This window comes from Lontra canadensis, unplaced genomic scaffold (genome assembly GCF_010015895.1).
Source record: "Lontra canadensis isolate GAN:19392208 unplaced genomic scaffold, GSC_riverotter_1.0 scaffold19, whole genome shotgun sequence".
Taxonomy (NCBI): Eukaryota; Metazoa; Chordata; class Mammalia; order Carnivora; family Mustelidae; genus Lontra; species Lontra canadensis.
This window is the reverse complement of record NW_022631013.1, coordinates 20,178,308-20,187,169: the sequence shown is the minus strand read 5'-3', so window position 1 is coordinate 20,187,169 and position 8,862 is coordinate 20,178,308.

Here is an 8,862-nt window from a genome sequence, read left to right as displayed (position 1 = left end):
CCATTTAAAATGATGTAAATCTACACTTTTTACATGGGCAAATGTCCATAATTTATTATGTGGTGAAAATAATAGTTTACAAATAGTGTCTATGGCATGAACTAGTTTTGTCCAAATATGTATTCATAGAAAAAAAATCTGGAAGAATGTACACCAGGGACATAGAAATCATCTCTGGGTCATGCGCTTATAGTGATCCTCACTTTCCTTTTTGCACCTTTGTAGACTTTTTATCTTTACATCTTTGTTATTGTGTGAACACTTGACTAGGAGCATATATTAACTTATCTAGTTTAAACATTCATTTTAATTTTTACAAAAACTCGTGCAAAGTTTGAAGGTTTGAGTTTTAGACCATGATAAAATTGTCCCAAGTCAAACAGATATGTTCAAATATCAAGGACTCCGCAAAAGTTTAGTCTGTCTATATTGTATACCACATATGCTGTACTGCATACACTATAATAAGGGCATCTAGCTGCATCTAGGACTGCTGAGACCAACAATGTTATTTCCACTGTTTAACTTTTCACCCTTCAATAAGTGTGAGTTACCAACACTCTCCCTCGTTTCTTAGGAGCTGTAATTCTTGGACTAAAGAAACATAACCTCAGGATGCTTATATGGTTAAAACCCAAATAATGTACCTTGTTTAGTACAAGGTGTGATTCTATGCATATGTTGATTGGGAGGATAAAATGGAAAGGTTATCTATTACTAAATTTAGAAACTATGTCCTGATAGATTGATGTTTGATTTAAATATAACTTCTTGTCAAGCATCTGTTTTTAGAATCAGATTACTATGACTCTACAGTTTTCCTTGAAGTCTCACAGTCTCACATTTCTGTTTGCCTTTGCATGGTTTTAAGAAAATGAAGAGTGTGAAGCTGCAAATTTAGTTCTCGTTGTGTCATATTTTATATGATACACTGGCCATTTCACAGAAATAGAAGGTGACAGACAAATCCCTGAAGAAATAATTGTCATTATCTCCTTGAATCTTAGCTCATTCAGAACTCTTCCCCGACACGCTCATTTGGGAACGTCTCTCCAGCTGCTCACATGTTTTTCTCATTTGTTTCTTCTCCAGCTTTGCCTTGCTGACCACCCCCAGTGGAGCGCTGACTCCTTTTCATCTTGCTTCTTTGTTTATCTCCAGGGTTTAATTCAATAAACAAAGTGGCTCGGACCAAACTTTGGGCTCTTCTGGGTGTGGACATGTTCTTTGGTGGCATTTTTCATTACCAAAAGAGAGTGTTGTTTATGACCTCTCTGACTCTTCTCTGCTGACTTTTCTAGGCCTTTGATAGTAGTGAAGGGTGAGATTTTGAGGAAGTGGGGTTGCTTTCGTTAGAGGTGGTAAAGCTTTTTATTGTTTTGTGTCTCAAGTTGTGTTTGGTCACAGTTGTAAGAGTGTGCCTTAAAAAATCAAACTGGTGAAAGCAGAAAGTCTCGGGTACCATCTGGAAGGAAAGATGTGATTCCCGTTATTGATGCAGACATGAGAGCTATGTGGTAAAAGGACTTTCAGCTAGGTTTAATTTCACCAAGATTTAGGTAATTCACTGCCTACCCCACTCACATGCTCAGCCACCTCTCCTGACCCCCTCCTGGGGTATACAAGGTTCTTAGTCTTTCCTGTACCACCACACCTCCTCCAGGAACTTTTAGGCCAACAGGCCGCAAACTCAGAAGCCTAAAGGGGCTGGGCCAGTGATGCAGCGTAATAAGTCTGGCTGTTTAAGAAGACAGGGATTAGTGGGGACTGGAGCAAAGTGAAAATAGCATGTTCCTTCCAACGAGAGCCTTTTTCTCAGCATCAGCCAATTGCTGCTGTGTGGGCATGGGCCACATATGGTCAGATCTTCCACCTTTTGAAAAGAAGCCAAGAAATGAAGATTTTTGTGTCACATTTTCTGTCTTATGAACTACTTCAAATAAAGCACAAACACATTTTGGCACCAGCTGTGTGTCAGAGGGCTGCCTGTAGCCATGGACCAACAGTGTGCACCTTCTGATGAAAACTAACATGCATGAACTTTGGGAGTCCAAAAGCAGGTGCCACTGAAGGCTGTTTGGAGATCAGGACCAGCATGGACATAATTCCAGCAGTGGGCAGGGTACATGGGACTTCAGTAGTACCTCTGTTGTGTGTTAGCGACAAAACAATTTGTTGCTAAAAATTACAGCCTGATTAGCCCCTCTAGATCTCTTTGGAAGCCCCGAGGGCTCTTAGGCAGTTCTCAGGAAGGAAATCTCAAGAAGGAGACTTTGGACATCCTGCTAATAGGCAAGTGGAGTTTGAGTAATTAAAGATTAAAAGGAGATCTGACCATATTGGAACCCCAACCTGGTGAGGTGGTTTATACTAGTGAATCCAACTGAAAGTATCAATTTAAGAAACCCACAAATTAGAATTTTGAAAAGGAGTCCTATTTATGAAGTCATTATTAAGCACTGAGGAATGATTATACTGTTTTGGGGGATGATAATAACAATAGTAACAATAAAAATGGTAATAATAATCCAACAGCTGTCATTTATCGAACTTCCATATGCCAGGCCCAGGGCAAGTACTTTACATGCACGAACTCATCTAACACCCGCAGCAACCTCACAGGGCACGTTCTACTATTACTTCCATTTACTAGCTGAGGAAACCGAGGCACAGAGAGGTGAAGTAACTTGCCTGAGGACACACAGATATGTCATACAATAAGGAATATTCACTTAGCAGTGGATCCCTTGGATTAATTTAAAATCCTCTCACTTTTTTTTTTTAAACAGTTTCTAAATCTACTCACCAAAAGGTTCTAGCTGTCCTAATCATTTTTCATCTCTCCATATTCCTTTCTGTTCTTCATTACCGTGCATGTGTTATTCTAAAATATGTTAGGGTTTACTGTTTCCATGTGGTAATTTATGGTTTGCCTTTCTGTGGTTGTAAACTGTATCCTCCCACCACTTATCTACAAACTCTCCTCTTAGTGCCATTTTTCTTAGCTAAAAAATAGCGTATGTTCATCCTAGAAATTTCATAAAAAATAAGACATAAGTGAAAAAAATCGCTCCTAAAACCATCATCCGCAGAAAAGAACTGTTCACTTTATGTGGGACTCTTTCCATTCTTTTCTGTGTACATACACTCAACTAAAAAGCCTATGAATATACTACTAATTATTTTTACCAGATATAAATAAAATATACACATAACTGTAGCTTTGCTTTTTTTTCAGTTAATGTCTGTTGTGAGCCATTTCCCACATGACTCTCTTTGAAAACATTATTTTTATTTTTAAGACTACATAGAATTGTATCATGTGAGTTTACCGGAGTTGATTGTAGAATTTTCATGCCGTTTGATGATTAAATATTTTCAAAATGTTCAGTCTTGCAAATAACATAGGGACAGTTTGAACATAAGTCTTTGACCATATTTGTTGATATTTCCTTAGAATAAATTCCTTCCAGTAAAATTGGTGGGTCAAGCCCTCTGAATACATGTTGCTAAGTTGCCTGTCAGAATGTTAGGCCAATTCACAGGTCACTAGCACCCTCGGTTTTAGGATCTTCATGTCTACACCATTTCCCTCTTCCCTTAATCTCTGATTTTAATTCGTTAAATGTCTTAGGACTAGGCCCTCAATTTAGCTTTCTTTTCTCATTCCAGTGTGTGTCCAGGACAGCCTGTGACCAGCAGGAAGTAGACAGATGTGGGAGTTTCCTGCTGAGCTCTGTTGGCTAATGGAGTCAGTCAAAAAGAAACCAGTTTTAGGGTCAGCTCTGTTGGAAGCCCCAAGCCTTTGGGAATGAAGCTCATTTCCCACTACTTTACAACTTGTGAGTGATTCTGCACGTGTAGGTTTCTGGAGCAAGTAACCAGCTAAGAAATTGCTTGGATTTCACTGGACAACATCCCTTACTACAAGCGTGACCACAAAGAAGGGACATCAAGCCCTGCTCCCATGGCATGGTCACAACATGATACCTTTGTCTTTGAGGAGACAAAAATATTCGTGCCATCTAGATAATTTCAGAAGCCCTGGAGGGTACGGTGCAAGGATAGGTCAAACCAATACAATGCCACCGAGGGGTCAACAAAGGGAAAAACCATTCCTCAAGGAATTGTCCTCAAAATGCTGAAGGGGAAAAAGAGAGGCTTGCGTCTCTAGGGGCTTAAGAGAAAAGGGGAATCTGGAATTTTCTAGGATTTCTTTGTTTTTAATGACTTACTCTCTTACTGATATATCAGAGAGAAGAAAAGTTCCTGGCTAAGAAATGAAACCAGTCCTCCCTCCCAGAAATCACAGCCAGGAATATGAATTCTTAACAGGTATCAAAAAAGCACACTGAGAGGGAAAAAAACAAAACAACACACTGAATAAGGAGAGAAGAATGCACATACATCACTTCTGTTATGATAAATGCTTGATTTCTTTTAATCCCCAGAGTCCAATTATTTTCTTTCCAAGCTTAAAGGCACTGTCTTCCCTTTGAATCTGTTGTTACACTTACAAATGGCTCTGAGCTGATGGTATTATTTGCCCACTAATTTGGGTACTTAAAAAATATCTGTCTTTAATAATTCTCTCTCCTTCTCTTTCATACACCCTGTGTCCCACACCTTTCCATCTAATAAAGGAAGTGGTTTCTGTACCCTTTCTCTCCTCTGTCCCTTTGGTGTCCTGTTTCTAGAAGCGTAGCACAACGGAGTTAGTTGTGTAACCCCACCCGCATTCTCCAGTATGTACTCTGCCCCAGAAGGATTAGAGGCACAGATGAGTAGGGTTTCCCAACATGGGGAAGCTACTGGAGCAGAGACTGGGAAAGTTTGTGGAATGGGGGTTGGGTAGAGGTGAGATATCTCTGAGATAGGGATGGGGGTTGGGGGATGGAGGAGGAAGCCAGGAGGAGGAAGCCAGGCCTACAATTAGGCTTCAAAGGCTTTGTAGGCTTTCTTAAGGAATTGAGGGCATTTTTTCTTTGTAAGCAGTGGAGAACTAGGAAACTTTGGGTGGGGGTGGGGAGGAGATATGATTAGACAGTTTTTGTTTTTCTGCTGGTTTTCTTAGCTTTTTTCCTCCCCCAGCAAAAATAACTCCATTGTAGCAGGGAAGATAAATAGGAAGGGGAAGAAACTAAAGGCAGGAATAGCAGTTTGGAGGTTACTACAACACAGAAGCCCTGGGCCTTTGGCTTGGACTTTGGCAGGGCAACGGAGAAAGGACAGATTTAAGACATACTTAGGGAGTCCAGGTGACCTGACTTTGGTGGTTTTTAGAATGATAAGAGAAAGATGGAGACAGGGAGAGAAAGATAGAAAGTTAAGCAAGTATGACTATGATTTCCCATAGTCACTGAGTGGATGATGATGTCATTAAATGACATTAAAAATAAAATGCAAAAAAAAAAATGCAGATGGAGAAGGGCAAGTTAAAGGGAAGATAAGAAAATTGCTTTGGGGGTTTACTTGAAAGGTGTCCTGTTCAGTGTTGTGTTAGTAAGTGTTAACAACCTCCTTTCCAAAAACAGAAAGGGAAAGGAAAAGAAAAAGAAAGCCCTGATTATATCCAATTTCCAATGATGTAAATATTCTCACCGTTGGCCGAGTTTTAAGCTAGCTCCATGGAAGTCACTCATCGCAGAGTTGAGAGGAATATACACAGACCGCTCTTCTGAGCAGGGCTGAGCTGACTCTAGCACGCGGCTGGTCCTGCGGGATGCTCTGCTGTGCGATATAGAGCACAGTCTGGGCGCTGAGCAAAGAGAAGGGAGCTAGAGATATGCGGTTTACGTGAAGCCATGGGAGTGGAGAAAACCAGTAATGGGAGACATCTCTATAAGGAAAGAGGAGTCAGAAAAAGAGCAGCTAAAGAGACAGGAGAGTCGAAAGAAAACCAGATTCATGAAATACAGGAAAAGAACTAGTTTCAGGAAGGAAGGTGTGGTTAAAAGTGTCAAGTACCAGACAGAGATCAGGTAGCCTAAGGACTTAAAAGAGGTCATCGGCATTACCAGTGAAGCTGTCTTTCTGTGTTTGAGATATTTTTCTATTTTTCTACATTGAAACTATTTTGTAATCTTAAAAAAGACAACACATATGCCTCTTTTTTTCTTTTTAAGGAGATCATTAATGAATTTGGACAGAACACACTCAGTGGTGGCAGCAAGAGTTGGCCTGAAGTGGGCCTGAGAGTTTCGATAAAAGGGAAGGAGCAGAGATGAAATTTGGCTATTAAGAGAAGGAATTTGGCTATTAAGAGAAGGAGCGCTTAAAGGGTGGTATATTGGAAGGATGGCTTTTTTTTTTTTTAAGATTTTCTTTCTTTCTTTCTTTTTTTTTTTTTTTTTTAAAGATTTTATTTATTTACTTGACAGAGAGGCAGGCAGAGAGAAATGGGGGAAGCAGGCTCCCCACCAAGCAGGGAGCCCGACTTGGGGCTCTATCCTAGAACCCTGGGATCATGACCCAAGCCGAAGGCAGAGGCTTAACCCACTGAGCCACCCAGGCACCCCTAAAGATTTTATTTCTTTATTTGACAGAGATCACAAGTAGGCAGAGAGGCAGGCGGGGGTGGGGGTGAAGCAGGCTCCCTGCTAAGCAGAGAGCCCAATGCGGGGCTCTATCCCAGGATCCCAGGATCCCAGGACCCTGAGATCATGACCTGAGCAGGAGGCAGAGGCTTTAACCCACTTTAACCCACTGAACCACCCAGGCTCCCCTGGCAGGATGGCTTTTAAAAAGAATTAGAAGTCATTGATCAACTAGTAATTCAGGGGATATATTATATCTGTCTATAATTCAGGCTAACTTGCTGATCCCAATGACAAGCAGAACAAACATCTCACTCAAGTCCAGAAGCAATAATGGTTTTGAATGTTGCTTACATGTTAGTAGGAATCACATTAATACAGAAGGCAACTGATTGCATTGGCCCAATTAAATTGAATTTGTACGTATTCAGAGCCTGTGTGTTTCCTGGTTTACTCCATAGATAATAGTATTCCTTATATATTTTTAATTTGAATATTGATTGCTTGATGATTTGTGTCCAGCCATGTGTTGGAATTAAATTGACTCAAATATGAATGGTAAGTCCTTTTATTCCTTCTTATATGAGGAAAAGAATTACCAATTTTTTTTTGTACCCTTGATTTTGAGGCACCTCACATTCTCCAGGAGTTCTCAAAAAATCCAGCTATTAGGTCTTAATTGTAACACATTAAGCTTGAAAAGCTATTTTATTTTTTAGAATACTTTCTTTGTTATTCTTCATTGACTTCCTGGAATACTCTATTTTTTCAGTTTCCAAAGGAAACCAAAGAGTGTACCTACCAACCAAAAATACATGTGTAGTGAAAATCATTTATGTTTTAAACAATGTGTATCTGTACATTTATGCAGACCACTTAATAGATATTATCTAACAAAGCAACATCCAAACAAAGCCTTTTAGGCAATCCCTAATTTAAAAATCTCAATGGAGTGATAAAACGGAGCTTTTCTGAAGTTCCATGACCTCTAGCAGGGTCCCCAAGGCCACAGCTGCCTGAAGGGCGGCAAGTCTGTAATTAGAAGAGATGCCAGGGTGATCTCAGAATAGAACTTCCAGCGACCTGGGCTACGTTTACAGAATCAGCTTCTCTAGAGCAACAGCAACAAAGAAGGGCCTTCCTACTTAATGTTTGGAAAAGGCCACCTGATATGGGGACTCGGGATTTTTGGTGTTGGTGTTAGCAGGAATCAAAAGAGTTGGAGAAAAGCTCACTACGGCATACTCAGGAACAGATCAACGCATGCTACTCAAGGGAGTGCACTCACACTGACACTTTCTCAAGAGACATATCCCCTTATACTCCAACTTTTGGAATTCAGTATTTTTGTCACATGAACCCGTCACACTTGCAAAGTATGGGCTTGGTATCTTCAGACGTAAGTCCTTGGGTCACCTCGCTAAGTCACTTAGCCTCTTCAGGGGCTTGGGCTCCTTTATTGGTTGAAATCAACAAGACTAATAAACATGTTTCAACCATTACATGTGTGTTCATGTGTTCGTTGCAGAGGTGAGCAGATTCTGGACACCACAGATTGCTAGCACTTAGTTAAAAATGGTCATGGGGCCACCTGGGTGGTTCAGTCAGTTAAGCATCTGACTCTTGATTTTGGCTCTTGTCATGATCTCAGGGTTGTGAGATCAAGCCCAGGTCAGGCTTGGCATTGGGTGTAAAGCCTGCATGAGATTCTCTCCCTCTCCCTTTGCCCCTCCCCAACCCCTACCTCCCTCTCAAAAAAAAAAAAAAAAAAAAAAGTCATATTTGGTGTTGGAGCCATAAACTTTTAATTTTAATTTCAAATCAATGGCTATCCTCTCTCTGGGGCTTTTATTCTTCTTGGCTCATCTCTTTTCTCCAGAATCCTATCTTTGTCTTGTACAGAATTTACAGTCACTCATTCTCCAGTGGCACATTCTGAGGGATTACTTTGATAGGTGTTTTCTTGGGAACCATAGCCTTCAAAATTCCAAAAACCATGATTTTGGTGGTGGGATTTATTTTTAAAAAGCCTTTATGTATTTATTTATTTGTCAGAGAGAGAGAGAGCATGCGAGCACAAGCAGGCAGAGTGGCAGGCAGAGGCAGAGAGAGAGAGGCGGATCCCGACGTGGGACTTGATCCCAGGACCCTGGAATGATGACCTGAGCCAAAGGGAGTGGCTTAACTGACTGAACCACCCAGGGATCCCTTGGTGGTGGGATTTTAAGCACTGTGACAGGTGAGTGGAGGGTGGGTGATAAGGCCGGGGATGGAGAGTCTGGGACGCCTATTCAATTCCCTGATCATGCTTGGAATTACGGTATCA